Source organism: Aotus nancymaae, unplaced genomic scaffold, assembly GCF_030222135.1.
Source record: "Aotus nancymaae isolate 86718 unplaced genomic scaffold, 86718_ANA_hifiasm-v0.15.2.pri h1tg000021l, whole genome shotgun sequence".
Classification (NCBI taxonomy): domain Eukaryota; kingdom Metazoa; phylum Chordata; class Mammalia; order Primates; family Aotidae; genus Aotus; species Aotus nancymaae.
This window is the reverse complement of record NW_026988433.1, coordinates 25100573-25110404: the sequence shown is the minus strand read 5'-3', so window position 1 is coordinate 25110404 and position 9832 is coordinate 25100573.

Here is a 9832-nt window from a genome sequence, read left to right as displayed (position 1 = left end):
TGGCCCACAGGTTCCATTGCCTCTGCCCAGCTGCATCCCACAGCCACCTATATATACCTGACTATAGCACTGGTCACACCCTGCTGTTGTTTCCCTGCTCCCATGTCCCGTGATCTCCTAGAAGGCAGAACCTCTGGTGGCCATCTCTGTGGACATTGAAGGTGCCCCATCAACCTTTGTTGACCATACACATGCTTGATGCAGAAGAGGGCACAGATGAGACTCAGATCTTGCTCTTAAAAGATGACATTCCAGGACCAATGAAGGGAGTTACTGCATCATGGTTATTGAACAGGAGAATCTTGTTGTAAGGTAAACAACTAGATTCAAGGAGAGGCTAGGGATATCTGAGGATCACAGAGCCCTGGGCACTGTGAGAAAGACTTCCACTTTGGAGACTGAGGCACAGTGAAGCCTGTGTCTTCAACAGGTGGTCTGCTGGGAGCAGTATCCTCGCCTGGAGTTAGAGTCTGATCAGAAGTTATAGCAATGAATATTCATTGTGGGGAGTTAAAATATATATATACATATATATACACACACACACACACACACACATATATATATGTATGTGTATATATATAATTTCATATAGAGATATATCTCTCCATATGAAATTGAAAAACACAAAATCATCTAGTTGTGTGTCTCCTGTGCTTAGCACAGTTCTCAATGCATAGCAGGTGCTCAACAAATGTTTGTGGATTGAATTGTTAAATGTATAACACAGGTTGGGATGTGGAGGAAGTCTTTCCAAAATGCTTCTTTCACAAGATCTCCTCTTGCCCAGAGATTAACTTACAGCCACCACCACTGACATTTTTGAGCTCTTCCTCTGTAGCTGGCATGGAGTCTCAGTGTCCCCTAAGTTGAGAAAGAAGGCAGAGAACTAGAACTAGCCTGCATAAAGCCCCTCTCTCTGCTGCTCCAACTCAATGAGTGGGTACTATTATTATCATTATTTTACAGATGAGGAAAATGAGGTGAGCTAACATATCAACATCACACAGCTTATAAATGTGTGATAAATATACACACCCAAGTCTGCCTCCATAGCCCACCACACTTTGCTACTTCCATCCCAGAGGACGGAAGGAAACCCCCTTCTCACTAAAACGAGACCCATGATAATGACATGGCAACAGTAACACTCTATATTCCCCAGCATGTTCCACTGTCATATCTCAGGAACATGATGGGGTTCACATTACCTTTGCTAATCTGATTAGTCAATGCCTGGGATACTGACGAGGCTGCATTTTATTAATGGGTGTGATTACTGGTCCTTAAAGATAGGACCCCAGACCCACCTTTCTCTTTGTCCTTATGCTTGAGTCCATCTCCCTTTAGTCTATGCTCTCTGAATATTCAGCTTGTCAATAATTAGATGAGACTTACTTTGAAGATCTATCTATCATCTATCTTATCTATATATCTATTTATCTATCTTACCATGTTCTGATCTATCCATCTGATTTTTTTTTTTTTTTTTTGAGATAGTGTCTTTTTTTGTTGCCCAGACTGGAGTGCAGTGACTCAATCTCAGCTTACTGCAATCTCCACATCCTGGGTTCAAGCGATCTTCCCACTGCAGCCTCCCAAGAACCTGGGATTACAAGTATGTGTCACCATGCCTGGCTAATTTTTGTATTTTTAGTACAGGTGAGGTTTTACCTTGTTGGCCAGGCTGGACTTGATTTCCTGACCTCAGGTGATCTGCCCACCTCGGCCTCACAAAGTGCTGGGATTACAGGTGTGAGCCATCTCGCCCAGCTGATCTATCTCATCTATCCATCTATGTCTGCCTATCTATCTCCATATCTCCCTCCCTGTCTCTGTCTACCTTCCTCTCACTCTCCTTCTATCCTTCCTTCCTTTGTCTTTTCTTGTCTCTCCTACTCTCCTTTCCTTCCTCCTTCCTTTCCCCTTCTCCCTTCCCTTGCCTTTCCTCAGCTCCTTTCTCCTCCCACAATTGCCTGTAGGCCTCAGGAATTCTTCAGTACCTGGTCCCCAAATCTTTCTCTTAACCTGTAACACTCCTGATAAATTGATGCATTTTCTCATTCAAAACACATTTATTGGATATCTACTATTATCAAAGCCCTGGAAAAAAATTATTCTGTGTGAGTTTAATGAAAAAAAAAAAAAAAGATCCTGACCTCATGAGGTTTACAATTTTATATAATGTAAACTTTTGCTTTGTTATAGGCCAATTAAAACCCATTTAAAAAGCACTAGGAAAAGTGTGTTTTAAGGAAGCGGTGAATTTCACCATTCTGTTTTCATGATATAACAGATTCTCACAAAAGTATAAAAAACTCACTTGGACCAGCACAGGAGAAAAAACTCCTATTTTATAACTGGAAGCAGATTTCTGCTTGGCAAGTGGTGGGGAATTAAAAAACCTTTGGGGCCAGCCATTCCTTTGTTCTGGAAAAACCACCTGAACAGGTCCTTTAGCTATACTAAGTACAAAGCAAATGGGTGTCAATTGTTTTAAGGAAAGCTGTGAATTATCAACTGTCCTGAATGCAGATAACTCAGCGAAGCTCCTCCTAATTCACTGGAGACTTTGTTTTGTTTGGGGTGAGTGGGGGTATATTTCTTTTTTTCTGGGATGGATTTAGGTGGTACTGTGCAGGAGGCCTGGATCCCACTCTTGTCTTCAAGGCTCGCTGCATCCTGGTGATGGAGCATAGCTGATGGGGACCTGAAGCTGCAGCCCTACTGGCTGCAGGAAAGATGGGAAAGTCCAGCTTAAAAAGTATGTGGTCCCTGTTGAGGGATCCCAAAATATGGACTCTGCAATTGAGGTCACAGATATGGTATAGTCAAAAATACACACATACCACATAAGCTGAAAAAAATAAATAAAAACACAAAACTGAGTCTATTAAGTTGTCAAGCAAAAGAATGCCTGTGAGAAATTTCACTGAGCAGGTCATGCACAGAGGGGATGAAGTCAGGAGTTTTAAGTGGTAGAAAGGGATTTTCATGGCACTATCGTAATGAGGCATTGAAAGCTAGTCCTGCGGACAGGATGAATGAGCTCATCAGTCTGTACACAGATCCCTGGTTAGGAAAGAGTCTTCAGTTGCTTCCAGTGAGGGCTGGCATGCAGGGTCACTAAGAGCTCATGGTCCTTTATCAGCTTCAGTTAGTTACAACCATTTGTGATGATGCACAGCAGTCAGTTTGGATATGTCTAAGCAAGCACTGATATAAGTGGAAATGTTTCTTTTGTACAGTGCTATTGAAGACTAAGTCAGGCTTTGGGAAAGGTGCTGATGCTGGAGATTTTATTCTTACGTGCCAACTGCACCCCATTGGTATTGATGGAGCTTCTCATAAAGGAAGTTGACCTTCCTGAGACTGAACATACAAATGGACAGTGGCCAGATCATATATAAAAATAGAACTCTGAGCCACAACCTCTGCAGCAGGCAACCCAGGAAGCCAAACCATAACCTCTGCAGCAATTAGCCCCAAACAGCCAGAACTTGATCAACAACTGCCAGCTTCGCTAATTTTCACCCCCACTTCCAGTTTAGGACCAACCAGGAAAGGAAAATAAGTTCTGCTAACCAATCTCATAGTGTCTTATTCCATTTTTTGTTGCTAGAAAGGAACACCCAAGGCTGGATAATTTATAAAGAAAAGGTTTGTTTGACTCACTGTTCTACAGGTTGTACAAGAAGCATGGCGCCAGCATCTGCATCTGGTGAGGGCCTCAGTCTGTTTCTACTCATTGTGAAAAGTAAAGGGGAGCCAGCATCACATGGCAAGGGAGGAAGGAAGAGAGGAGAGGAGGTGCCAGGCTCTTTTCAACAATTTTATATTGTGAGAACTAACAGAGGGAGAACTTGGTGAGGACAGCACCAAGTCCCATGATCCAAATACATCCCTTGGCCTCACCTCCAACCTTGGGGATCAAATTTCAACATGAGATATGGAAGGGATGAATATCTAAACTATATTCCGTAGGATGCCTACTTTTAGTTAGCTCACCTACGGCTTCCCCGTGCCAGCAGCCTCCAATCAGGGCACATCTGATACTTTTTATTTTTTCCCCTATAAAGCTTTCCCGCTCCTTTGCTAAATGCATGTAATGGTGGTTGACTCTCTTGCTATAACAAGCTGTGAATAAACAGCTTTACTTTTCTCTTTTGGGGGCTTTTGTTTGTTTCTACAGTTCCCATTGTTAAATTATGGATAAGGAGGACAGCGAAGGTGGCATTTTAGACAAGGGGATCTGGACCTCAGGAGTGCAGGTGTGCTCTAGGATATCCCTGGTGGAGTGGGGTCAGCTGCCTCTGGCTCTTGGTGGCAGGACAGCAGCCAGGCAAGGGATAGCCAGTAAAGGCCTCTAGGGTAGGCTTGGAGCCTGGGATTCTGAGACAGCCCACCTCTAGCAGCAGAAATAAATTGCATCCTCGATTGAAAATCCTTCCTGGATGTCCAGCAACTTCTTGACAACTTGATGTCAGGTCTTGCCTGTACTATGGAAGACTTAAAACAGGGATTTGCTTCCAGATAGGAACAGACCAATACAACGTAAGGGCAAGGTGAGGGTAGGCATTGAAGAAGACAAGAATGCTAGAAGGCATCGGGCTTCCATGTCTATCATGGTTTTTTGTTGTTGTTCTTAGATGGAGTGTCTCTCTGTTACCCAGGCTGGAGTGCAGTGGCCCAATCTCGGCTCACCACAACCTCCACCTCCCACGTTCAAGCAATTCTCCTGTCTCACCCTCCAGAGTAGCTTGGATTCTAGGCATATGCCACCATGCCCAGCTAATTTTTTTTGTATTTTTAGTAGAGATGGGGTTTCACCATGTTGGTCAGGCTGGTCTCGAACTCCCAACCTCATGATCTGCTCGCCTCGGGCTCCCAAAGTGCTGGGATTACAGGCCTGAGCCACTGCGCTTGGCCAGGTCTATCATGTTGAAGAACCTGGGTACATCCCGTGGTCTCTAGTGATGCGAGGTAGACTTCTTTCTCCCATGACAGGGATCAAGTATGGTGTGATCACCCTTGAGGGACCTCAGAAATATCTAGGGGCATAGAAAGTTGGTGAAAAGACTACAAGTCTGGCCAGTAGTATGATTTATAATAATAAGGGCAGAGGGCAGGCGGCTAGCCAACAAGAGGAGATGGTTAAAGCCATTCGATGAACCATTACACAGTCATTACAAATAATGGGAATTTATTTGCAAGGCATGAGATGATTCTCACAATTCATCAAGCAGAAAAAAAAAAGGCACAAAAGTTTGAACAAGATCATGTCATCTTTATAATGAAAAATGACTACAGGTATAGAAAAAAAAATCACGAGGTTATTTACCAAAATGTTGAGTTACAATCTTCGTGTGGGGGCCTAGGTGACTTTTAGTTACTTCTATTTGTTTACTGGCATTTCTGAAATTGCCATAATAAATAGAAATTATAGATTGACACTAGAAAAAGCAAATGTTATTTCAAGTGCTGTTTTAACAACGGAGCTGCTTTGCGTCTTTGAGAGTGGGACTTGACCTTCCCCCTAACGCTCCCGCGTGCATCTCTCTGGGGTCTGCCTGTCTGGCCAAAATGCCAGGAAATAAACACACACTGCAGCTTAAGGAGATCTGTGCAGGAAGAAGCAGGGAGGAGAGCCAAGTTCTTCATCCAATTCCTACGCCAACTGTGTCCTTGTAATAATAAAAATGCAAAGCTTTGAGAAAAGAAGGATTTGAGGCTTTGGGGAGAGAAAATGAAACAAAGAGACAGTTTTGGGGGTGGGGGTTTGCTGACACAGGCTGGGGTGGTATGGGTTTTATCCCCCCGCAATGATCTCAAAGCCACACCTCAAATTATATTATTCATTGACATGAGTGATGGATGTTTTCTCTATCTTATGTAGGTCAGATGTGGATAAAAAGACAATTTTGCTATAGCGACTGAAACAAGATCAGGGTACTCAAAGCCCCCAACTACTGAAATCATGCAGTTTTCACTGCTGAGTTTGCACAGAGTGGCAGCAGTACAGCTGACAATGGCTGGCCTCATAAATTTCAGGAATGTGACCTGTCCCCATCCACACTGATACAGCCACTGTGAGCACCGTGCCTCTGGCCAGTGATGGTGCAAGTCCCTCCTGTCACTCATAGAGAACACAGCCAGACTCTCAGTGTGGCCAAAGCCCTGGGCTGTGCAGAAATGGTGGGGCTGTATCACCCAAGCTCGGATACCTGTCTCCTCTTTCCTAGGTCAGGATGTCTCCTAGTGTGTCCTCTCCAAGCCTCCAGTGGGCTGGTTATAATGCTTTCTGAGGGAAGCAGAGTTTTGGCCTTTATTATTATACTCTGCTGTGCAGTTTGATCTTGGCCAAATCTATGTTCCTCTTAGGAAAATTTTCATATTAGATATTCTTCTCCCAGCAGTCTCCCAAATTTCATTTTGTACATTTGCTATTTCCAGGAGGAAAAAGCAAACATCCCTTTGGAAACTGCCAGATGGGTTTGCACCATGATTAGATCCACATGATGGTCAGGCAGAGCCTCCCAGAGCCATCAAGGACAGTAAAAGCCCCAAGAGACAATCAGGAGCTGAGGCAAGTTGAGGTGAAGATTCCACATTTGGACCCAAAATTGTACAGGCAGCAATTTTGACAATGAACTAAAGATGTGCAGTGGAGAGAGAAACACAATTGGCTTTAGTTTATGTCTTTTTGTGATTTTTATGTCTGCACTGGAATTAGCTTCTTTTTCCCCGTCTTACTTAAAAAGAACTAACCTCTGATAATTAAACTCAAAGTGTGCTGTATGTATCCACCATGTCACATACATACATTTCCAGTTCTTGGTTCTCTTATTTTTAAGTAGTGCAATTATTTATTATACATGGTAACTTCTAGACCCTAAAGCTGAAAAATGCTTTAATAAAAATTTGAATATCATATTATTGAAGTGGGGAGGCTGTATTATCATACATTGTAGAATGGCTGGGCTTTGGGATGTCTTAATAAATCATTGCCTAATATTTCTCTTCTCATGACACATATATGATTATTAAATGTTGTCTGCTCACTGATTAACTTTGTTTATTTCCTAATTAGGTTTAGGATCAGCTGTCTTGTGGTTATAGAAATAACTGTTTGATTAATGTGTGGGAATTTACATGTTCATTATAATTCTGAGTTAGTTCTGTCCCAATTAGCCGCAACGTCCCATGCTGATCTGGGGAACCAGAATTGCAATTTTCACCCATTAAGTAATAACTGTTAAATTGATTGGTGATAATTGGGTATAGATAGTAAATACACATTAGCAGAATTTAAATAATATCACAACTAGTTCTTTCAATTTGCTTCCAAAGTAACAGAGTTCTAGAGACGGGCACTCACAATTTGGATAGAGAGGGGCCTCACATACTTGCCAATACTCTGTTTGATCAGTAAATTCCATAAAGTTTCAAGAAGAGCTCTAGAAATCAGCCAACCTGCTGGAATTTGATGTCTGGCTTTGTGAATGAGTATCTCCCTAAGTTTCTCCCTGGGCATCTCTCTTACCTTAGCCTAGTCCCTGTCTGCAATGGCCCCTACAGAGCCTCCTCTTAGAGGCTTAAAATATGCTGGCTGATGCCCAAGAATCTTCCAAATAGGGTTCCTCCTTCATAGCCATTCATTGTGCTAAGCTTTCTGCTGTGAGACCCACTCAAGGTATCTCAGGAACAAAAACAGGATACATTGTAAGAACATGTGGAGTGGGGGTGGATCCAGGGAGTCCACGAAGGTATAACTCAGGGTGTCTCCACCTGTCTCCACGTCTGTCCCTCTGCCTTTCCCTTTGTCTGTCTCTCCATCTCTAGCTTTGTCTCCATGGCTTTTCTCTTCCTCTCTCTCCTCCTTCACGCACACTTTTTCAAGTATCATATCTCACCACCGACCAGTTTTCCTATCTCCTTTCTTGTTTCCTTTCCTTAGCAGCCACTCATGGCTTTGGTTTGCTGCAGTTCCAACTCAGCCCCTTCACCAACTACCCAGCCTCTCATGTCCCTGGTTTCTGGTTCCTGAGGGACGAATGCAGATCTTGAGACCTCGTGTGTTAGTCATTCGCCTGCCATTATTTGCCATAGACATCTACCAGCTGGGCTAAAAATTTACTTAATACGTTTTCAAAAAAACCAATTTTTATACATCTTAGTATTATGTGTCATAAAAGGAACTTTATATCAGTATCACAAATGGAAAACCATTTCCCGGTGTACATTACAATCAAAGCATAACAATTTTATGTTTTTTTAGTCACATGTTCTCACTAAAATAGTTTCATTCAGGTACCACCAGCTGTGTGCGTCCCGCCCTTCTGGAAGCTGTGGCCTAGCCCATCCTTTCCCAGCTGCCACACGTATTGTTTGTCACCAGCCTCAGGATTGGTTGATCTTAGGTCATGTGACCATGCCAGTTTAATCAGCTGTGACTGGGGTTGGAGGCTGTGGTCACGTGATGTAGAACAGAGCCGCGTGGGGACTGGACTTCCCTGAGAGAATGAGTAAGATGCTTCCGGCAGCCAGGTTTCAAACCACATGCTATGCATACACGACCACAATTCGTCCTCACAGCAACTCCATGCGGAGGCTGTTAGTAGCCCAGTTTCTCCATCCTTTAAAGCCTAAAAGATTAGGATGACTTCCTGAGGGTCAAAGGGACCCTCCACATGAAGCCCTGGGAAGATGCTGCCCCATTTGGGACCATTCTCAAGCAGTTGTATAAGAGCTGCATCTCTTTACCTGAAATCTAAGGTCAGCCACAATGGGCTCCAAAAACGGAGCTCCTCTTCTCTAAATTCTGAACGGCAGAACTTGCAGTGAGCGAAAGGCCATTTGCAGTCGGCCAGGGAAGCTTTTTGCTCAGCTAAGAGGAAAAGCATTTAGGGAGTGCTGAGAACGCTCAGCGCACTGCCGCATACAGAGAGACGCCGGCTTCTGTTCTGTTCTGATTGCTGATGACCACGCCGTCAGGATCCGGTGCCCAGGGGAGGATGGCTCTGGCTGCAGAACTTGCCGTGTTTCCTGCATTTGTGGCTGGACTGACCCCAAAACAGCTCTCTGTTCACCGCTTTTAATCTACCCCGACTTTGAGGGTTCTACTGAGGATGTTTCCTACCTGTGTCTTGTTTCTCCTTCCTCAGCACAGCTTCCAAATTAAAAAAACAAAATAAAACAAAACAAAACATTGATTCTTTGTGAAGGGAGCTGAAAATACGGTAATTACCGTGCAGATTGTCGACTCGGGAGGAAAGAAGTGTAGCTCTATGTTGGCTATGGTGACACGGTCCCTGACATAGCACCTGACCCATGGTAGGTTCTCAGTTATGATTTGTGAATGGATGGATGAGACAGAGTGGTAGGTGTGGTCTCTGAAGTAAATAGCCAAGGAAGGAGAGAAAATTCTTCATTTTTAGTAAGTATGTGACAAAAATAGAAGCAGCCCAAAATAGAACAGAGAACCACAGACTATCTTTTCTGATGACATCAAAAATATCTACTTCCCTCGAAGGAAACCAGAATCGTTTTTAGTTCCAGCAGAAATTCTTTCTTGGAGGCTCAGCTAGGAGACATTGCATAATGTCGTTACGCAATGCCACTTTCCAAAGTGTGTCTCTCACTTTGGAGACACATGGTCTCCATGCTTTCCAAGGGACCCAGTATGGAGTACAGGTTGACAAGGCAGGTTCTGAAGTCAGATTGCTTAGCCTTGAAAGCTAGCATTAGCTTACTGCATGAGCCTGAACTACAGGACCTGACCTTTATGATGCTCAGATTTCCCCAATTGTAAAATGGGGATTATAATAGTAAT